Source organism: Schistocerca gregaria, chromosome X, assembly GCF_023897955.1.
Source record: "Schistocerca gregaria isolate iqSchGreg1 chromosome X, iqSchGreg1.2, whole genome shotgun sequence".
In the NCBI taxonomy this organism is placed as follows: Eukaryota; Metazoa; Arthropoda; class Insecta; order Orthoptera; family Acrididae; genus Schistocerca; species Schistocerca gregaria.
The window spans coordinates 121,514,520-121,536,831 of NC_064931.1; the positions used below are offsets into that span (position 1 = coordinate 121,514,520).

Here is a 22,312-nt window from a genome sequence, read left to right on the forward strand (position 1 = left end):
AAAACAAAGGAAGTAGGTTACAGTATACTTGTTCGCCCACTGCTTGAATACTGTTCAGCAGTGTGGGATCCGCACCAGATAGGGTTGATAGAAGAGATAGAGAAGATCCAACGGAGAGCAGCGCGCTTCGTTACAGGATCATTTAGTAATCACGAAAGCGTTACGGAGATGATAGATAAACTCCAGTGGAAGACTCTGCGGGAGAGACGCTCAGTAGCCCGGTACGGGCTTTTGTTAAAGTTTCGAGAACATACCTTCACCGAGGAGTCAAGCAGTATATTGCTCCCTCCTACGTATATCTCGCGAGGAGACCATGAGGATAAAATCAGAGAGATTAGAGCCCACACAGAGGCATACCGACCGTCTTTCTTTCCACGAACAATACGAGACTGGAATAAAAGGGAGAACCAATAGAGGTACTCAGGGTACCCTCCGCCACACACCGTCGGGTGGCTTGCGGAGTGTGGATGTGGATGTAGTTGTAGATGTGTATGTGTTTTCTGGAAGAGGTCGCCCTGGCGCAACTATTTGTTTTACTTCCTTCCTCCTTCCTTACCCGAAGTCCGGCGAGTAGAGATGGCACTAACGCGCCAACTACAGACATTTTTCGTTCTCCATTTCAAGAGGTACAATTAACTCACAAATTTTGGGCGTGAGTTTCGCCAAGAGAGTGGCATTGCACCTCTTACTGTATAAAGGGAAGTACACTGTCTGACCGCAACTATCCAGGCCTCAATATGTAATGCCGAAATGACCACTAGAAGTCACGGGAGGTGGACCGGCCGGTACGGAAGGTAGAAGGGAGTATTGTGTTGTCAGTGGAGAAGCTCTAACATCAGAATGAGTTGGTCAGGGGAGCTAAGTGACTTAGAACAACATAGACTAGTCATAACAACTCATGTGAGAAACAAATCCATCTGGTATATTTCATTCCTAAGTCTTCCCAAGTCGACTATTGGTTACGTGACTTTGAAGTGGAAACGGGAAGCCACAACCACAGCTGAACCAAGGCCAGGCAGATTTTATGTATTGAGGAACAGCGACCGTCGAGGGTGGCTACCAAAAATAGCGTGAAATCGGCGAAAGGAATCACTCGAGAGTTCCAAAAGTTCTACCAGAAGTCACACCAGCACAATGACTGTACGTAGGGAGTTAAAAAGAACGGGTTGCAATGGTGGAACAGCGCCTCGTAATAAATAAACAAACACCGCCTGTATCAAAAATTTTTATTGCCGACTACTGGTTTCAATGTGCGCTGCAGATCTTCTTCAGGTGTATGTTGGAATATGTAAAGTGTGGGACGTTGTCTCCAAGGGTTCTTCATGACATGTCACAGGGAAAGAATAGCTGTTTTCTCTGTCGTGATTGTAAGATAACATGTGATGACTGCCAAAAGAGATATATTGGAACACGTCGAACATTGAAAACTCGTTTCAATTAACATAGCCTTACGCAAAGTATAACTGCACTAGGTACACATTTATCAATACATAACCATCAAATCATTGGTATTGACAATAACACGCTGATTTTCCACAGAGCAAACAAGGGGCGATATCTTGACGTGCTTGAAGAAGTTGAAATTAATGTTGCTAAAAGAAAAGAATCTGACAAGAATCTTGACGAGCAGAATGAATTTTCTCGTAACAGATACGTCGCTATTCACGATGACGTGCTCCGGTAGGTGTACAACTCCTGATGTTCTCCCTCGTTCCGGGAAGATGAATGTGTTTATCATGTTAGTCAGTGTTGATGGAAGGTGATCGGCGCAGACTGCAGCGTGTGGCGTGCATAAACACATTACTGCATCACTCGTCACTCAGCCTCGTATCTTAGGTAGCACACTCTGGCGCCTCCCTTCTATTCAAAATATTATCCCTCAACACACTAGCAAATTTTTATTCATTGTTTGCTAAAAGCTATAGTTACTTTTGTAACTATATTCCTTTTCTTCTCCCCTTTTATGTCTTACAGGAGGAATTCGCACTGCATGTGTATTTTTATTTATTAAAATGAAGGAAAATACTTAAAATTCTATTTTAACAGATTTAGGATTCAAACTATGCAAATTAGATAAAGTTATTAATTCTGCACTTTAAAAAGCATGTAAACAAGAACGAAAATTTACAATGCACAATGTACTGTGGTTGTTATCTTTTATCGAGTAACACACCATATGCCCTAAAATGTATAACATCAGCACGTCTTTTGAATCTCAATTTGTATTTATTTTGCGATGGAGGAGTCTCTTTTACACTGTCTCAATGCCATCTACGACTTATACACATGTCACATTTACGAACTTCACTTTGCGGCGTCAGGTTTGTGTGAGTTCATAATGTTTTGCTGTTGTCTATACAACATTTGAGCGAATTGTTGTAGGCACCTCTCCGTAATTTTTTTGTTGTCTTTTTTTTTTACGTGTTCCAACTCAGGTCTGAAGATGATCTGCAGTGCATGTTGAAACCGGTAGATGGTAAAAATTTGTGGTCCAGCCGGTGTTTGTTTATTTATCATAACAACAGAAATCTCGGTTCCGAGAACATGGCGTCCGTTATAAACTCTCTTATTCCACTCATATCTTTAGCCATTTTGTAGCATTGTGTACTGCATACAGCAGAGGAACAGTTGTGAGTCGATGCTTGTTTGTATTCGTATGACAATGGACACGGTCATAAACCAGCATCTGTGAGACACTGTTTTGTGGACAATAACATCCCTGAAATGGAATGGTCTGCCCACGATCCCGACACCCAATAGAACACATTTTGGAATAGTTAGTACGTCGGCTTCGCTCCAGACCCCATCGTCCAACCTCTGGTTTCGTCTTGTGAGGAAGTATGGGTTGCCATTCCTTCATACGCACTCAGGCACCTGACTGAAAGTGTCCCTAGCAGAGTTCAAACCATATAAAAAAGAGTTCAAACCTTCATGAACGTGCAAGGTTAACACAATGAATACTACTGTCCACTAACAGGTGTCTGGATATCTCTGATAAGGTAGTGTATACACTTCGCAATGCACCACTAGCCTCCAAGATGACGGTATGTGATCTTTTTTGTTTTGATGAGAGTTTGTAAAAGACTCTATATATATGCCTCCTCTGGTAACAACTTTGAGTGAACTCAGACGCCGCATAGTGACAGCAACATGTGCTGTTGTCCCAGACAATCTTGCAAAAGTACGGCGTTAGTTTGACTATCGTTCGTGTATTGGTCTTGTTCCTAAACGCAATTATAAAAAATACGCAACAGTTATATACGCATGCCCGTAAAAGAGGTACTCGTGTAAACTCGGATCGTTCTTTTGAAAATAATAACTTTGTAGTCCTATGAGTAAGTTATAACCCACACAATGTCTGCCTTCATTCATGTGGAATGGGATGAATCTTCCTGAGACACCGTGTGCATTGTAAGTTGAGCAAGAGACATTAGTGAGTTTTCTCCTCTTTCCTACATCTTAGTGGCTTCACCGTAATCACGGAAGCGAGGATCTGCTTGCACCATTACACAGAAGGTTTACTGTAGAAGTTAAGCTTTCAGAGAGTATGCTCATGTGAAACATTTGTTTTCTCAGCGTGTAAGGATTCTGTGTCTTGCGTTATATCCCATTATTTGACTGCAATACCACTAGCTGAGTACCCGGCGTTGTGTCTATATCAGTTGTATTGGTCCATCTGCTCCTGCCCCTCTCTCTGTCCATCTACTCCCCTTCTCTCTGTCCGTCTCCTCCTCTGATAAGTTAGTGTATACACTTCGCAATGCAGCACTAGCCTCCAAGATCCTCTCTGTCTCTGTCCGTTTCCTCTGTCTTTCCTCTGTCCATTTGCCACTCCTCGTCTCTCTGCCCATCTCCTCGTCCCCCTTCTCTGTCCATGTCCTCCTCTTTCCTTTCTCTGTCCCTCTGTCCATCCCCCCCCCCCCCCCCAACACACACACACACACACACACACACACACACACATACACACACTCGGCCTAACTGCTACAACCCCATATTTGTGTCCTTGTTCTCCTTCCTCCTTACTATCTGTCTGTCTCTTCCTCTCCCCACATTATCACCTGCACCCCAATAGGAGATTCCTGGTTCGTCCCCAGAGTATATCTTTTCAGGTAGTAAGTAATATGTGTACCAGGTCTGGCTGAAATCGGTGTAGTGGTTTAGGTCTAGATGTGGAAAACACACACACACACACACACACACACACACACACACACACACACACACACACACACACACATGCACACGCACAAGGATGGCAAGCTTATGGAAGATACTCCTGAGTTTGAAGTCCAAAATGTCGGCAGAGCTGAGGTGACTATTGGGCAATGCAGGAATTCTCAGGAAGATCTCTGAATTTCCTTAAAGGCACCGGGCCACAATATGTGGAATGCAGGTAGAAGAAGGAGAGTAGCTCGTTGTTGAAGGCCAAATACATCTACATAGATTCTGAGCAAGCCACTGTACGGTGCGTGGCGGAGGGTACCCTGTACCACTACTTGTCATTTCCTTTCCTGTTCCACTCGCAAAAAGAGCGACGGAATAATGACTGTCTGTGTGCCTCCGTATGAGCTCTAATTTCTCATATCTTATCTTCGTGGTTCTTACGTGCAATGTAAGTTGGCGGCAGTAGAATCTTTCTGCAGTCAGCTTCAAATGGTGGTCCTCTAAATTTTCTCAATAGTGTTTCTCGGAAAGAACGTCGCTTTCCCTCTAGGGATTCCCATTTAAGTTCCCGAAGCATCCCCATAACACTTACGTGTTTTTAGAACCTACCGGTAACAAATCTAGCAGCCCGCCTCTGATTTGTTTCGATGTCTTCCCTTAATTCGATCTGGTACGGATCCCAAACAGTGGATCAGTACTCAAGAATGGGTCGCATCAGTATCCTTTATGAGGTCTCCTTTACAGGTGAACACTCTTTCCTAAAATTCTCCCAGTCAAGCAAGACACTAGTAATACAGTAGTCGATCATTACAGATTTGATCGTCCTACTAATCATCATTCTCTAAGTTGTCATGCATCTTCCTACAGTCACTAAACTTCGACACCTTACCGTACACCGCGGCGTCACCAGCAAACAATGGGCCTGTCAGCCGAATCATTTACGTGTATATAGAACAACAGCAGTCCTATCATACTTCCCTGGGACACTCCTGACGATACCCTTGTCTCTGATGATCACTCGACATCGAGGACAATATACTGGGTTCTATTATCTAAAAAGTCTTAGAGCCACTCACATATCTGTGAATTTATTCTATATGCTCGTAACTTCGTTAACAGCCTGCAGTGGAGCACCGTGTCAAATGCTTTCTGGAAATCTAGAAATGTGGAATATGGAATATAAAAGATGGAATTTGCCTGTTGCCCTTCATCCATAATTCGCAGTATATCACACGAGAAAAGGGTAAGCTGAGTTTCACATGGGCGATGCTTTCTATAACCATACTGACTCGTGCACATAAGCTTCTTAGTCTCCGAGAAAGTTTATTATATTCGAACTGCGAATATGTTCAAGGATTCTGCAGCTAACAGAAGTTAGGGATACTGGTCAGTAGTTTAGCGGATCCGTTCTTTTACCTTTTCTTATATTCTGGAGCCTCCTGCCCTTTTTTCCAGTCGCTTGGGACTTCGTGCTGAGCGAGAGATTCATGATAAATGCAAGCTAGGTGAGGGGTCAATGCCGTAGAGTACTATTTGTAAATCGAACTACTGTTCCATCCGGACCTGGTGATTTATTTGCTTTCAAGTCTTTCAGTTGTTTCTCTTCGCCAGGTATGCTTATTACTATGTCGTTCTTACGGGAATCTGTCCGATGGCCAAATGACGATATGTTTGTGCGATTCTCCTGTGTGGACGATTTCTTTAACGTGAAGTTTAAAACATTTAGTGCTACCGCTGTCAGCTGTTCTGAGCTCAAAACCGTACCATCTACGTGCAAGTGTTCGTACAGCTACCATTATTGAAACTCGACATTAAATTTTTATTTGTTAAATGAAGGATTCATGTGGCAGTAGGTATCTTTGGCGACGACGTCTTCCGTATTCACTTTCATAAAGTCGTTTGCATTCTTGTAGACAGATCGCTGTGGTGAGTCACCGTTTCTGCTTATAATAACCAAACAACAGCTGCTACAAAAGACGAAATTATTCACTGGCAAAAGACGACGGCGTCTCTGTCGGCTACATTAAATGATGCTTGTGACTCTGGAACCGAGAAAAACTATGGGTAAATATGCACGTTTCATAAATATCGATTTTAACGTGTAACAGATACTTTCATTCGACAACTTCGCTACTTACTGAAATAACTGCGCGCAAAGGTTAGCTGTATTTGCGAAAGAGACTGCTTAGAAAAAATTGACGCCAGACACTGTTTAGTGGTATTGAAGAGTGCGGATTACATTCCAATGCAGGCTGAAGGAAATCAGGGAATGCTCTGGCAGCGTGCGCTAGAAAGTTAGGAGAAAACCTGCGATCACATAGCAACGGCTGAAGGAAAAAAAAACATCCAGAATCGATACACATGATACAAAAATTAATTCATGGAACCCTTCCTTCGTGTAACAAAAACTAGTAACCACACGTCGACTTGATGGTGACTTGTTTTCTGTCACAAGATTTGCGAATAGAACAAGTAGAGATTTTTTACTATGCTTCAAGCAGTGTATTAAGTGAAAAACTTCAAATCTAAAATTTAGTCTTCTCTGATACTATGGCTCATAAGGTTAGACGATGAACTATATTAGATAACTCTATAATATGACAGAGACGAAAACAAATAGTTCAAATCTTAATTAGTCGGTGAGCCTTGAAGTAAATTTCTCTTCTAACAACGGCCACTGACTTCTATGGAGATGGGTAATGTGGGTCAAGTTCCATAAAAAAAAATTGCGCACAGAGTCCTGTCAGGTGTGCTGTCATCGGTTAGCCTAAGGAGGATGGAAGATATCAATGAGTAACCGGGTGTATTTCCAATCACAGAATAAAGAAACAACGGTGGATTTACACAGACCTCTAAACACTCTGGCGGCACTGATAACAACTACGTATTGGCGACTGCACAACTTCCGGTACTGAATCGTTGCAAGAAAAGAGAAAGATACGTTTAGCGAGCACAACCTTGGACTACAATTTTGCGTCGCCTCCCACTATACGGCCGCCTTGCAAGAGCCTGTTTACACGTTTTCCTCCAACCTTGGAGCTTGTGGCGACTGTGCTTCTTATACTGTTTCCACACACTACGATAATGTACCTTTGTATAAAAATAGATTACTGTTGCATTTTTTTTCCTTAGTGAATCGTTTTCAATGGCATTCTCAGGGTACAAAATTTAAATTCGTGAAGGTTTGTTGGAATAATAGCCTGCTTATCCTCGTTTACATTAGATGTAATATTTGCAATGGTAGCACGGGCCAACAGCCTATAGCCGTTAATAAATTGTAATGTATAAATGATATTCTGTACTACATGCCAGATTAGACATGATTCCAAACCTCACTTGAAGTTAACGACACAGTGGTTCCTTTAAAAATGAACAGGACCGTATTTTTTCAACTGATGGAATGCTCGTTGCTACGCTTGTAATCATCTCGATTTCGGAAGGATACTGTGTCATAAAATAGCATATAAAATGGACTTCTACTTCACCAAAGTAAATTAAATACAAAATCCTTAATTAAATAAACTCATTCTTGTTCTTCTGAGCTCCTATTTAAAAGTCTTATTTCACTAAATGCTACAATGACATCATCCTTCGGGTAGCAAGTGTACATCATAGTATTGTGATGTCAAGCTGTTACAAGTCATTCGCTATGACTTGATGACAGAGTTTCATCGTGCTAGAACATCAACGGCTTTGGAGCTTTGCGACACGCAGAGGAATATATTCTCGAGTAGCACGCCACACCTAATGGAACTGTAATAAACAGCGGTTAATCTAAGATCTTTTAGTTAAGAGCGTAACAGGTAGAACACGTTTATAAAATGGCCGATAAGCACTCACTCCTTTCCTACCTGCGTGTTCAGTGGCTTGTTTGCCTGCAAGGTGTAGTAAGTAACAAAGAAATCTAGTCGCTCGCTCACTCGTTCTTCTTTGTTTAGAACGAGTAATTCAGTTGCGTGACTTCTACTGCACACAGAAAAGGGCGCCGCGGTTTGCATACATTCCGTTGGAAGCGGGTACGGACTCGTACTCCGGCCGGAATGCTAATTTCAATCACTTATTCGACCTCATCAAAGGGTATGCTGAGCTGAACAATAAGGCTGGTCCTCTCTTTGTATTCAGAAACATACGAGAGAGTTAACCTGTTGGAATGGTCAACTGCATCGAGTGCTTATCGTCTATTCCGCAGAAGCGACCTCGTTCGTATGGAATTGCTGAAGCAAATGACACACAGCTTGTGCGCAGCTTTAAGGATGTTTTACATACACGTTCATACGAATGCTGTGGCCACGTTAGATTGTTCACCAGCTCACATATACGTACTAATGCTGCTTGGGGAAACCCAATTTAAAAAGTAACTGATGATGGGAATGGGAAAACTTGTAAGAGGAATGCTTGGAACTGATGGTTTACCAGCTCACAAGTTGAATCGTTCTCTTGCCTCTTTTTTACTCCTCACGTAAACATTTTATGTGAAAGAAACTTTTTCTTTGATTACCTTATTTGTCTTTTCTGTTTCCTTAGCAAGGATCGACGGAATTTAAACATTTAAGATTAAATCATTTTCTCCACAATATTAAAATTCTTTCTTTACCCAAACTTTTCAGATGGTGAGCTTCGAATTTCCTTCATGACATCTGCGAAGAAAATATATCTTCCAAGTTTTAATAATTGAGTGTACCAGCAACAGATATTTTCATCGAAAACTCAGTTGCAGTGGATCTCATTTTAACAGTTTTGCCTCATAGTCAAGTACATGGTTTAAAGAAGGATGCTGCTTTAATCATGGCGTAGTGCAGCTACTCTGTAATCATAAACTTTAGTTTTACAAGGCCCTCATCTGGAGCTGGGTCATCAGCGCGAACGGGCTCTTGCATACGTGGAATAATAAGAATTTGTTATCAAATGACAACCATCCTCTTTTGATTATACCGAATGTGGTGAAGTGAGACTGATATTAGTATTCAATAAATAAGAGTGTTTTCTTTGCTGTCCTCTGCATTTGGAGTCTTAGTTACTAACCTGCGTCGCATGATTATCCCTCGATTTGTGATGAACTGTTACTTTTTTACGTAGCCAGCATCCTCGTTAGAGGCTTCTCTGTCTCTTTCAGCTTAGCAGAACTTTCTCTGCCGCCTCACTGTACGTCGTTGCTGCCATTTAATGTCCACGCCAACTGGAGAAATATCAGATGTAAGTTTCTTAGGGTTCCGCACTTAAGAACACTTTAAACTTACATACTAATTCCTATACAACCCGACAGGTTAGTCGAGGGCGCTAATACGCTGTGTCCTGTACTCGGGTAGACGCGCCGGCCCCGGATCGAATCCGTCGGGTGGATTAACGACAGGGTCCGGTATGCCGGTCAGCCTTGATGTCGTGTTTAGGCGGTTTTCCACATCCCCATCCGCCCTCCATCCGATACTGACATCGCCAAATCCATGGTAACAAGGCCGACCCCGGGTTGTAGTGGGACAAAGGCATAATGAAATGATGGTGATACTGATTCCTGTACAGACCCACACACACACACACACACACACACACACACACACACACACACACAGATATATATATATATATATATATATATATATATATATATCAAAAAGGTACGGCCAAACTTTCAGGAAACATTCCTCACACACAAATAAAGAAGAGATGTTATGTGGACAAGTGTCCGGAAACGCTTAATTTCCATGTTAGAGCTCATTTTAGTTTCGTCAGTATGTTCTTCCACCTACGCTCAATGGAGCACGTTATCATGATTTCATACGGGATACTATACCTGTCCTGCTAGAACATGTGCCTTTACAAGTACGAACAACATGTGGTTCATGCACGATGGAGCTCCTGCACATTTCAGTCGAAGTGTTCGTACGCTTCTCAACAACATATTCCGTGACCGATGGATTGGTAGAGGCGGACCAATTCCTTGGCCTCCACGCTCTCCTGACCTCAACCCTCTTGACTTTCATTTATGGGGGCATTTGAAATCCCTTGTCTACGCAACCCCGGTATCAAATGTAGAGAGTCTTCGTGCTCGTATTGTGGACGGCTGTGATACAATACGCCATTCACCAGGGCTGCTTCAGCGCATCAGGGATTCCATGCGAAGGAGGATGGATGCATGTATCCTCACTAACGGAGGACATTTCGAAAATGTACTGTAGAAAAGTGTTTCAAGTCACGCTGGTACGTTCTGTTGCTGTGTGTTTCCATTCCATGCTTAATGTGATTTAAAGAGAAGTAATAAAATGAGCTCTAACATGGAAAGTAAGCGTTTCCGGACACATGTCCACATAACGTATTTTCTTTCTTTGTGTGTGAGGAATGTTTCCTGAAAGTTTGGCCCTACCTTTTTGTTAGCAAATATATGTTTTAATGCAGTACATTTGAAGTGATCGTTTAATTCGAACGCTTCCCACGGTACTTAAGTGGCCACTAACACACTCGTGAGCCACCGATATTTCTTTTATTGCCAACTTGATACCGTTAATGCAGAAACGCCACGGGAAGCGCTGTCCAGTAAAATAACTGTTTTCAAACACATAATCACAAATGTCTTAAAATATGCCAAACTACACGAAATAAAGCATGTATTATCATGAAATAATACTTGCAGTAGTAGACGTTAAAGGCTTCAAAGTCATTACAGATAAACTGACGTCATTTTAAATATTGGATAAAAATGCTGTTGCTACCAGCTTAAAAACGCACATACAAATAGAAACGAGAGCCACTTGCTAAATACGTGTTATACACTTAATTTACAGGATGATGTAAAATTCCTATTACAGGCTTGTTGGGGTTGTAGAGGGGACTCAGTAGATGAAGTTTTGATAAGGAACGTATGGCCGAAAATGTTCCGTTTGGATGTAAAATCGGATAACTTTCCAGTCTCCTGCTTTACGATACGCACACAAGCTGAGAAGAGCGAGCTGTGTTAATCACATTGCGCCGCTTTCATGTGCGTGTGAAGGATATTTCTCTGATCATAGTGTTGATTTGGACGGATAGATGTGTTGCATATTCGTCCTTAGCTAAGCGCCGACAATCCTTACCACACTCATCGGTATTTATGCGAAATAAACAAACTCCTTCCACCAACAATGCACATCTTGGAAAGCTCTCTACCAACCATATTGTCAAGTCTTCTTTTTTAAGTTTGTGAGAGAACATTTAGCGCCTTGACCTCTCTGCTGTCGCCATCAGTTTTCAAGTTATCTATCCGTTATATTACTTTACATTGTCGTTTCCGAGAGTCTATCGTAAGTGGTTCGATGGGAACTTTTAGTTGAATTTTCCGTCTCTGTTTAGAAAAATGTGACATCAGTCGCAAAGAAAAACACATTTACTGAATTTGTAAAACAGAAAAGAAGAATATGTTCTTGTAGTGAGTGTCAGTTTTCACACTAAACTTCGCAGGTTCATAATGTGATTGCGACGAAAATAAAATTCTATCGTCGGTATAGGATGTTTCAAGAGGAAAAGTAAATATCTTACAAAATGCTAGTATACATAAATTCAAATAAAATGGCGCTGAGGACTATGGGACTTAACATCTCAGGTCATCAGTCCCCCAGAACTTAGAACTACTTAAACCTAACTAACCTAAGGACATCACACACATCCATGCGCAAGGCAGGATTCTAACCTGCGACCGTAGCGGTCGCGCGGTTTGACTGAAGCGCCTAGAACCGCTTGGCCACCAGCGGCCGACAGTCTAATAAAACATTCCGTATAACACTTTTCATTCCGAGCTTTGGTGGTCCATATGCTATGGGTTTATTTATCGTCTGTTATTTTTGTTTTGAAGTTCAAGTTGCGAGGTTGTGCTTCAGTTGATACAAATGAATTTCCCACACGTGATTCTAATTCGTTGGCCAGTTCCACTGTATCGTTCAAGCTTGTTGAACGTATTTGCAAATCCTCAGTATGCCTTTATGGTATTTGTATACAGGTTCTGTAATTGAAACACTGCTGCTGTTTGTAGAGAATGCGGCAGACGATTTCCTAACTGCTGAGTACCAGAGTCAAGAGTGTTTACCCATGTTTTCACAAAACTGTTTGAAACTGTTTGATATTTGTGCAGTACCCAGTTGTCATATCTCATCATTATATGCAAATGAACAGAATGTGAATGAAGTAAAAGCATTGTTCACTTGGTAAAATATAGCCCTGTAGTAGGCACACGAAGAATTTCCACACATATCGGTGTTTCACAAACAAGAATATGGTGGACATTATGTATGCATGATCTGTACCCATAAGATTTTACAGCAGATTAAACACCTTGGAGAAGAAGATGAAGGTAGACAATTGTAATTTTGCTATTGGCTACTTAGAAATCGCCGAGTAATCTCATTAATACGGTTTACTGATGAAGGCACTTCGTGACGATTTCCATAACATTAGTAACTCACCGACTAAATCTAACATGCCTTTGTGGAGACACATTTATAAAAACCTTTCTCTGTAAATTTGTGGTGTGGTTTGATAGACAATCAGAAAATTTGGATCTAGCATTACTGGATGAGGATCCTTTGTTTACAAGGAAGCGTATGTTCGTCTACCATGACAGATCCCCCGTGCACATTCTAGTCATCAGGTGACGCATCATCTGTATCTAACATTCCTCGGAAAACAGATAAGCATAAATGGTTTCTTGGCCACCAAGGTCCGCGTACCTTACACATACAGTCCGTGTCTGTGGAGCCGGTTGAACAACGAAATCTACAAACAAAAAGATATGAATTGATCGTTAGGAGTATGAACAGTACTGTCCTCATAAAAGATCGCCAAGACGACTCCAGAGGACCTGCATGTGGTGTTGTCAAGAGAATCAGAAATTATATTGAATTCGGAAGATATTTATGAAAATCTAATTTGAATTTAATTATTTGCCTTTGTAGAACAATTTCTGTGATTATACACTGATTAAGCAAAACTTTCACGACCACCGACTCACTATGGACATAAACCCTTCCACCCCCCGTCGGAGGTTCGAGTCCTCCCTCGGGCATGGGTGTCTGTGTTGTCCTTAGCGTGAGTTAAAGTTAGATTAAGTAGTGTGTAAGCCTAGGGACCGATGACCTCAGCAGTTTGGTCCCATAGGAACTTACCACGAATTCCAAAACCGTTCCAGGAGATATCAGTGTCACATGGCGAGGAATGACTGCTAGTCAGACGCACGTACGATGCATGTAGTATCAGTGAGCGTGATGCCCGTGAGTAGAAGGGGGTAGGCGCGCGATCTATCTGAGTTTGGCCGAGGGCAGATTGCTATTGCCCGGAGGCTCGGCACGAGCGTTTTAGATAGTGCACGACCTGTCGGGTGTTCGAGGAGTGCTGTGGTGAGTGTCTTCAACACGTGTCAAAACTAAGGTGAACCCACGTCCAGACGTCTTGGAGTTGGGCGGCCACCCTCATTACAGATGTCGGACGTCGCAGGCTAGGCAGACTGGTAAAACAGGACAGGCGGCGAACTGTGGCGGAAATAACATCAGACTTTAATGCTTTGGAGAGTAGAAGTTAGTCTGAACACACAGTGCACCGAATACTCCTAACGATAGGCCACCGCAGCCGATGACCCATGCACATGCCACTGTTAACACCATGACATCGGCAACTACAACTGAAATGGACAAGCGACCATGGGCGCTGGACGATGGCGCAGTGGTCTGAAGTATCTCAATACCTTCTTCTTCATGTTGATGGCAGGGCGCTAATCCTTCGTCTTCGAGGGAGCTCCTTAAAAACCTGTACTGAGCGACGGAGACAAGCTGGCGGCGACTCCATTATTCTCTGGAGAACATTCACACGGTCATCCATGGATGCAGAGGAGCTTGTGAAAGGCACCGTGACGACCAAGGAGTATCGTACACTGGTTGCAACCCACGTGAACCCCTTCCTGACGATCATGTTCCCTGAAGGCAGTGGCATTTTTCAACAAGGTAATGCGCCATGTTACAAGGCCAAGAGTGTGATGTTGTAGATCGAGGAACACAGTGGTGAGTTCCAAATAATATGCAGCCCCCCACCCCAACTCGCTAGACCTGAACCTGATCGAACATATCTTGGATGTGATTGAATGTGGTGTCAGAGCTCATCGCCCCCCTACCCGGGAATTTATGGGAATTAAGTGACTTTTGTGTGAACACGTGCCGGCCGGTGTGGCCGTGCGGTTCTAGGCGTTTCAGTCTGGAACAGCGTGACCGCTACGGTCGCAGGTTCGAATCCTGCCTCGGGCATGGATGTGTGTGATGTCCTTAGGTTAGTTAGGTTTAAGTAGTTCTACGTTCTAGGGGACTGATGACCACAGATGTTAAGTCCCATTGTGCTCAGAGCCCTTTGAACCATTTTTTTTTTTTTTTGTGCATATGTGGTGTCAACTGCTCCCAGCGACCTACCAAAACCTCATTGCTTCCATGCCAAAACAAGTCGAAGCTGTTATCCGTGCCAAAGGTGAACATGGGGCTATTGGATAGGTGATCATAATTTTCTGGCTGATCAGGGGTTTCCGTCGTCATGAGAAGAGGTCTTGTAGATGAGGACGGAAAATGTTGTGTTGAAATATGGTATCTAAGCAACAGATTTCTCTCAGGTAGAAGATACATGTTGTGTCTAAAGGCTCTCCGAACCATCGCACTTGAAGTATACTCGGTTTTCCACTCAACTTTGGAATTTACTTTTACCTGAGAACATTTTGAAGCAGAACTCGTCCGAAAACACCACACCTCCCCTCTCAGTACAACAGGTAAACAATAAATGCCGATGCTACAACATGCGTTTCACATTTCCAGCCCGCAGCAGACGGTGTCGAAGACTTGACGCAGACTGGTCTACATCCGTTTCAGAGTTGCAGCATCGAGCCAACAACATGGAAAAAACTGTACGATCCATTATGGACTTAAAAATCACACGGACAAGATGGCCACTTGTACAATATCGGTCAAACCATCGCTTTCGTCACATTATGGTTGATATCAGCTTTTCACTATGCACGGCCCTCTTTAGTCCACATATACATCATTATCGTGATGTCGTGCCAGTATAATCTGTATGAGCTGGAAGGTAACGGTGTGACAATCCTAATTTGCCTCGTTCGCAGTAATTTGATGCTTCTTCTCCAGTTCTTATCGACGAAGCATTCTGGTACTTGTATTCATATTTTCTCTTCGTTTGAGTGTTCTTCAGGGACTGACCCAGACGTAACTGTGGTTCTTCCAGTCATACAAGATAAGGCGATTCTGGGTACACATGTACACATTTCCCTAAAAACCTGATCACCTATTGTTGGAACACTGTTTTGCCATATCGTCCGAATTTGGAGCCATTCGCGTCATTTTTACTATTTATTATAGTTTTTACGATTGTTAACTTTTTGGTAAAAATTTGATCTTGTAATTTAAACGCTCAACGATTCAGGCTTTGATTTCTAATTGATGCATATATGTCCAGGTCACATGTCAAAGTGATGAGGCTAGAGCAGAATATATGGTGGCTCCAGCCAACAACCATATTCAATTGTTATTCTCGCTTTGTTGGGAATTTATTTATCGCTTAAGGCGGAGCAATTATAGATCAAATGTTTATTCCGATCACGGTAGGATATTTAATAGATGTTGGAATTGTTCGAGAAATTATGCAGGCTTCGGTGTATAGAGCTGACAGTAAGACAGACGGAGGTGCGTTCGGTAAACAGTTCTTTTGAAGAAACAGTTCGTGTTTTTCTAATTTTTTTAATGTCTCATTGAGAGGACCATTAGTAAGGCTTATTTCTTTAGTCCGGAAGGGTTGACGGAGTTTATTTTCGGATGGTATGGCGAAACGTATCAACAGTGTCCTCACTCAAGCGATGATCACAACTTTAACTAGGACATCTTACAGAAGCGTGGAAATCATTGCACCACATCTCTCAGTGCGTGTCGTTTTATGATGTCACTGACTCGCTGAATTATAAAATTTATATAGTTTTTCCTGTCCTTTTTAATAGAGTATTACTTCAGCTACGAACTACAAATGTGATGATATATTTAATGACTGTCACTAGCGCTAATATCCTAATGGCATGTTTCTACTTTCGTGAGGTGTATATATGTATGTACTTCTTTCTGTCTTCTTAACTACATGAGTTACGCCGCTCCTGTATAAGTTTGTATTAAATGTGAAATTTTTAAATATTTCCATGAACTGCCCAGACAAAAATATATTTTGAGACCACTGATCAAATTTTCGTGTTCACATTATTGTCTTCGAGGAAGGACATGGCGATCATGTTGTCCCTGTGTGCAAACACGAGGTGAAAATTAATTCTCAAGTTCAGTGAGTGAAGTGGATTTACATCGCGTAAACCTGTATGTGCGTGGACGACTGTCGAACTTGAGAAATGTATCCTCAACGAAGGACAGGTCGTGGAGGTCCAACTTGTGGCCTTCAAGGTCGCCAGATTTAAAACAGGCTGGACTTCTTTCTCTGTCATACACCTGTGCTCTCTGGTGAAGGTCTGGCAGCTCGAACGCTGGTCGTATCTAAATAAATCCAGCACATTGTCGTCGTTTTGACAGAACATACCTTACTCATCCATGCACGAAATGTCTGCTACGCAGTTACCGCAGGACGCTTCAAACATTTGCTCCCTGCGACATGCTGTAACGTTCACCTGTATCAGGAACTGTAGCCATACCATTTACAGAAATTAGCATGTAGTAAAGCGTGACCATTCCACTGCAATGTACGCGCGTCGTGACACCGACTCTGTGAGACACCATAAGCTTTGAGAAGCCATCCTGAACCTTGTGGTTCCAACCATCACACACAGCCCTTGGAGATAGGCTGACATGTGTACAAAGCGCGTCAGAGGAACGCGGAAAATAGTGCAGTCGTTGTCATACTGTAGAAAAGGAGCGATTTATCTGACGTCCAAAAGGGCATGCTCAGTGGCTTTCAGGCCTAGCGTGGTAGCGTTTCCGAAACGACTAAGTTTGTAAATTGTTCGCGTGCTGCCGTGGTTCAAGTATACTGTACGTAGCAAAATGGCGCTATCCAAAATCGCAGCCGAGTCAAGTGGAGTGTACTGCTGTCCATAGATAAGATAGGTGAAAAGCGATTGTGGAGTTGTTCAAACTGGTTCAAATGGCTCTGAGCACTATGGGACTGAGGTCATTAGTCCCCTAGAACTTAAACTACTTAAACCTAACTAACCTAAGGACATCACACACATCCATGCCCGTGGCAGGATTCGAACCTGCGACCGCAGCTGTGGAGTTGTTTATGGGCGAATAGACTGCAGCTGCTGAGCAACAGATCGCCCCGATGAACCAAGGGGCTACCAGCAGTGTGTAATCAACAGCCATTCAGCGAACGTTTCTGCGTGTGGCCCTCAGCATCAGACGCCTTGTTCATGTACCCATCCATGCTGACTGCTTTTCATCGGCAATTAAGGCTGAAATTTGCACAACAGTACCGCAACTTGACGTCCACTGAACGCCGACAGCTGGCCTTTTCAGACGATTCACGTTTTATGTTCCATCCAAAAGACGAAGTTGGTGTGTACGGTGTGAAACATCTGAAAGCAAACACCCTGCATGCGTTATTGTTTGTGGAATGTTTTCATGGCATTCCCTGGGTGGTAGTGTCTTTCTGGAAGCCATAGTGAATCAACACAAGTACATCTTTTGAGGGCCGTGACCACCGCTACATGCATTTCATTTTTCCTCGGCACAATGGCATCCACCAGCAGGACAATGCAACATGTCACATAGCTAGCAGTGTATGTGCGTGGTTCGAAGGGCACAAGGACCAGTGTACCGTACTCTACTAGCCACCAAAGTCACAATATCTAAACGCAGTCGAGAATCCGTGAGACCACCTGAATCGGTCTGTTCACGGAAACCTCACCCGGCACTGTAGTCGGCATGGCTCCACATCCCTGCCGGTATCTTCCAGAATGTCACTGACTCTCTTCCTGCACTTCTAGTAGCGGTCCGCGCTGCAAAGGGTGTTTATTCAGGCTTTTGGCAGGTGTTCACATGACTGGACAGTGTGTAATAAAAGATATAATACATTATATATTATTAAGTATCGTCGCAGATATGGATTTGGCTTTATGAAATTTTCACTAACAGAACTCGGCACGTTGTATTGGACGGCGAATGTTGAACAGAAACGAAACTAGCATCGGGCGTGTCTCGAGGAAGCGTAATAGGGTCTCTGATATTGTCGATACAGTTACACTGAGGTGACAAGACTCATGGGATAGCGATATGCACATATACAGATGGTGGTTGTGTCGCGCCCGCGAGGGATAAAAAGGGCAGTGCATTGGCAGAGCTGTCATTTGAACTAGGGTGATTCATGTGAGAAGCCGGCCGTTGTGACCGAGCGGTTCTAGGCGCTTCAGTCCGGAACCGCACTACTGCTACGGTCGCAGGTTCGAATCCTGCCTCGGGCATGGATGTGTATGATGTCCTTAGGTTAGCTAGGTTTAAGTAGTTCTATGTCTAGGGAAATGATGACCTCAGAAGTTAGGTCCCATAAGTGCACAGAGCCATTTGAATCATGCTAATGTGTCGTGTTTTTAGTTTTTCCATATTTTTGTTCGCCCGCTGTACTTTCTTTGTGACTCACAATTTAAATTCGCAGGTGTAGACGTATAAGACGATGAATTACACCGTGTCGTTTTTATATGTTGTAGACAGCAACTGACCAAACAAATATCCTGAAGTATAACGTTCGTGTCAGGTGATGACTTTGCAGTTGGGGGCAAATACTTGCTTCCCATGAGCAACATCGTAACACGGCCGGTTTCCATTCATTTCAGTCATTTCGTATCCGTCTTGACGAATCTTCGCGTGTTCATATTGCATCTAAAAATTTACAGCTGGCATAGGTATAAAAAATAAAAATCGTTTCTACAAGTGCTTGAGCTATTGTAAATAAAAAGTCTTTCCCGTGACACTTGTCGTTTAATATATTATCGGTGAATTTGCAACAGCAAATCGATATAAAATTGCCGGTTCTCTGCAACGTCCACCGCTCTCTTCGTCGAAAAGCAACTGACTGTCAAAGAGAGAACTGAATTTCGCAAAAGTAAATGAACTAGTGTTAAGTTTCTGAGAACTGATAAAGATTGCTTATGACATACATTATGATATAACCGTTATTCTCACTTCAGTTTCAGTTCACGATATTATTGTCAGAGTGTAATGGTGTCGACAAACAAAGCAAGATTTCGGCGCTCTGGATTGTGTTCCGAAAGGACGAAAATATATTCCGGGAATGATTCGGCAGATAATTTCTCAAAGGCATTTTTGCGAAGTCATACACTACAGCTTGCACAACCAGAATGCGATTTGTGACAGAAACACCTGTTGCCGGTCTGCGCGACCTTTCGCTGTTGCTGTTCTTTAATGACATAACATCACCGCTGCGCTTTCGGCAAGCAGCGTTTCACGTGGAGGCTTTCGTCCGTGCGGCGTCTCATGCACTGCCGGTAAATGTCAGGCTGAAAATCTTGTCATGGTGAAGGTATTTATATACTTGCGTACAAATGGTCGAGTAAAAAGAAATGCTCGAAACGCAGACATTTTGGAAGAATAATTCTGGGATGAAACTCATTCACATGCTGCTACATCCCCTTACTCAATGATCGCATCGAAATTCAGACTCTGAGATAAACAATTTTACGTAATAGTAATTTTTCCGTACTTATTGTTAAACTAGCGTAAGTTACTATGGCGGTGATTTCCAGCAACTAGAGACTATTTAAAATTGTATTTCATTTCGCTTGAACCATACTGTATTTTCTTCATATACATCGTCGGAAAGTGAACACTCATTTGTTGCAGTAATTCACAGTGCTAGTATGACCCCCTAACGTTTGGAGCTACGTCCTCCCAACATAACAATGCTTCTCGTTGCTACATATCACAACGCGTACTACATACGCTTTGTAATTACGATACATGACTAGAGTACAACATAGCAAACAGCATACCTATACCCATGCGCATTTGAAATGAGAGCTACAATACAGGGTTGTTTTCAACCTTGTTCACAGTTACACACTCAGTCCCTCTTCCTGAGTATTACAGGTAACCACAGCTCCGATTTAACAAAAGCATTTCATTTTTTATGACTTTCCAACCACGTTAATCCCTCTTTTGCCACACTATTCGGAGCAGTTCACAACCTGCTGCAGTATTTCAGTGTTACGGTGATTCACAAACATTTTTACCGTGTTACGTGGTAAAAACAACTATATAGTTTTTTATATAAAAAAAAGATTCTCATAGCCTCACTTAACCATTTAAAGTGGATGTTGGGGCGGTTCCTTAAATAGGGTACCTGTAATATCTTTCTTGTATTTGAAAATAACTGAGCTCATGCTTCGCTCCTTATGACCATGGGGTTGACAACGGGTCAAATTCTCCGAGAAACACTTCACATGGATTCTAGATAGACTCTAGGAGAGAATTCAACTGTAGTAAATTGAGAACTTACTTGTGTGAAATCTTGCACAAAGTCGCTTTTACAGAAACACATAGTTTCGGTTCCTGTTTTTTCGTGTAACATGTCTTTGATATAAGGACAGCCCTCTGCACTGTTAAGATCATTTTATACAAAGTGTTTTATACAACAAAGCATAAGGAAATGGAATTTGCATATGGCAATTTTGGCCTGGAGTCCCCTTCCGGGAACACAAGGATCATTTAACATATGATTTTTTGGGTGACACAAGACTTTTGTCCATATAGGTGGTCCGATACAATTTTAGATTAACCAAAGCGAATCCTCAAACTGCTTCAAGAGAGATAGATGACTTGCCTTCGTAATGAGACATCAGTTAGCTGCCAGATCATTCTATATGAAGGTCATTTCAAATTACGATATAGGCCTTGTGTTCTCCGACACAAAGGGAAGAACACAAACTTCAGAGGTACCGGTACGTTCACATCCTTTCACCCAATTCTCAGACTGATGTCTCCATGAACGTTATTAGGAGGAGGTTAAATCCGTTGGCAATTCATAGGTTTCTCGAGCTCCATATAATCAATCGAGAATGTTACTTAATAATTAAAATGAGGTGATTTGTTTGTCAGATATCTGCTTAACAGTTTTGTATGTGAGGAGAAGGTGAATTAATATCTGTTAGTGATAGCACCTGTAATTCTAAACTGAATGTAAAAACTGTTATTACTTATTCGGAGATATGACAAAAACTAAAGTACAACCCTATAAATTACCCATAGTACGAGGAAGTGAGACTTAAAGTTTTAAGGTAAGTATCTCAATATATTTAAAAGTTAATAATCGCCAATTTATTCGAATGCCGTACAAATATTAATATGTGGCAATATTAAAAGCCTTGTATGGTGCTTGCAGCGGTCATCTACTTCACCGAAAGGAATGGTAGTAGAGATTGTATTTTCTGAATTCTGTATTGACAAACCAAATGCAGCGATGCTCTGCACTCGAAAAACTTTTTCCATATCTGGTAGATAGATTGTTGCAATCTCGATGGTTCGTGCTACTTTTTTGTATTTAACCTTGACTGACAATTTCCCTTAACAAATATATTTGGTTTGCTGAAAGACACCAGTTCATATTTCGCGGTTTGCGACACTAGGGCTCCTAGTTACTAGCATGCCTGTAAACTGACCAGAGTGACCACAGAACCCGTATATACTTGAACTTTCACGTCATAGTGCTGAATGCGAAAGGTAAGGAACATCTGCAGTGTAAACCGTGATCCGGGAATATAAATGATAAAACAGAGTCTGCGCTCATGGGTTTGTATATGGAAGTTCAAAGCTATCGCAGTCGCTTGCTTAAACACAGGGCCGATCCGAAAATGTTTTTCCACGCAAGCGACTTATTATTTGGCGCCCCCTTCTCTTTCCCCATTTTTCTTCGTAAATTATCAGTCGTGTCAATTCCCTCTGGTAAGTGTGATACTCACAAATAGTGCACTTAGGTACCCCTCTCAGCTTGGCACCGCAAGCGACCGCTTATTAATTGTGATATGTCCTATATAGACATCTCACAGCTGCGGCACCTCTCACGATCCTTCAGCTTGGCGCCCTAGGCATTAATCACACTACGTCCAACTATCCGAACTCGAACATCTAGGTTGTAACAA

At 42.4% G+C, this 22,312-nt stretch overlaps 1 protein-coding gene across 4 annotated transcripts in view; it reads left to right on the forward strand.

Moving 5' to 3' along the window:
• Window positions 1-22,312, forward strand: part of LOC126298440 (proteoglycan 4-like) — a 371,748-nt gene that overhangs the window by 231,312 nt on the left and 118,124 nt on the right. The window lies entirely within an intron of this gene.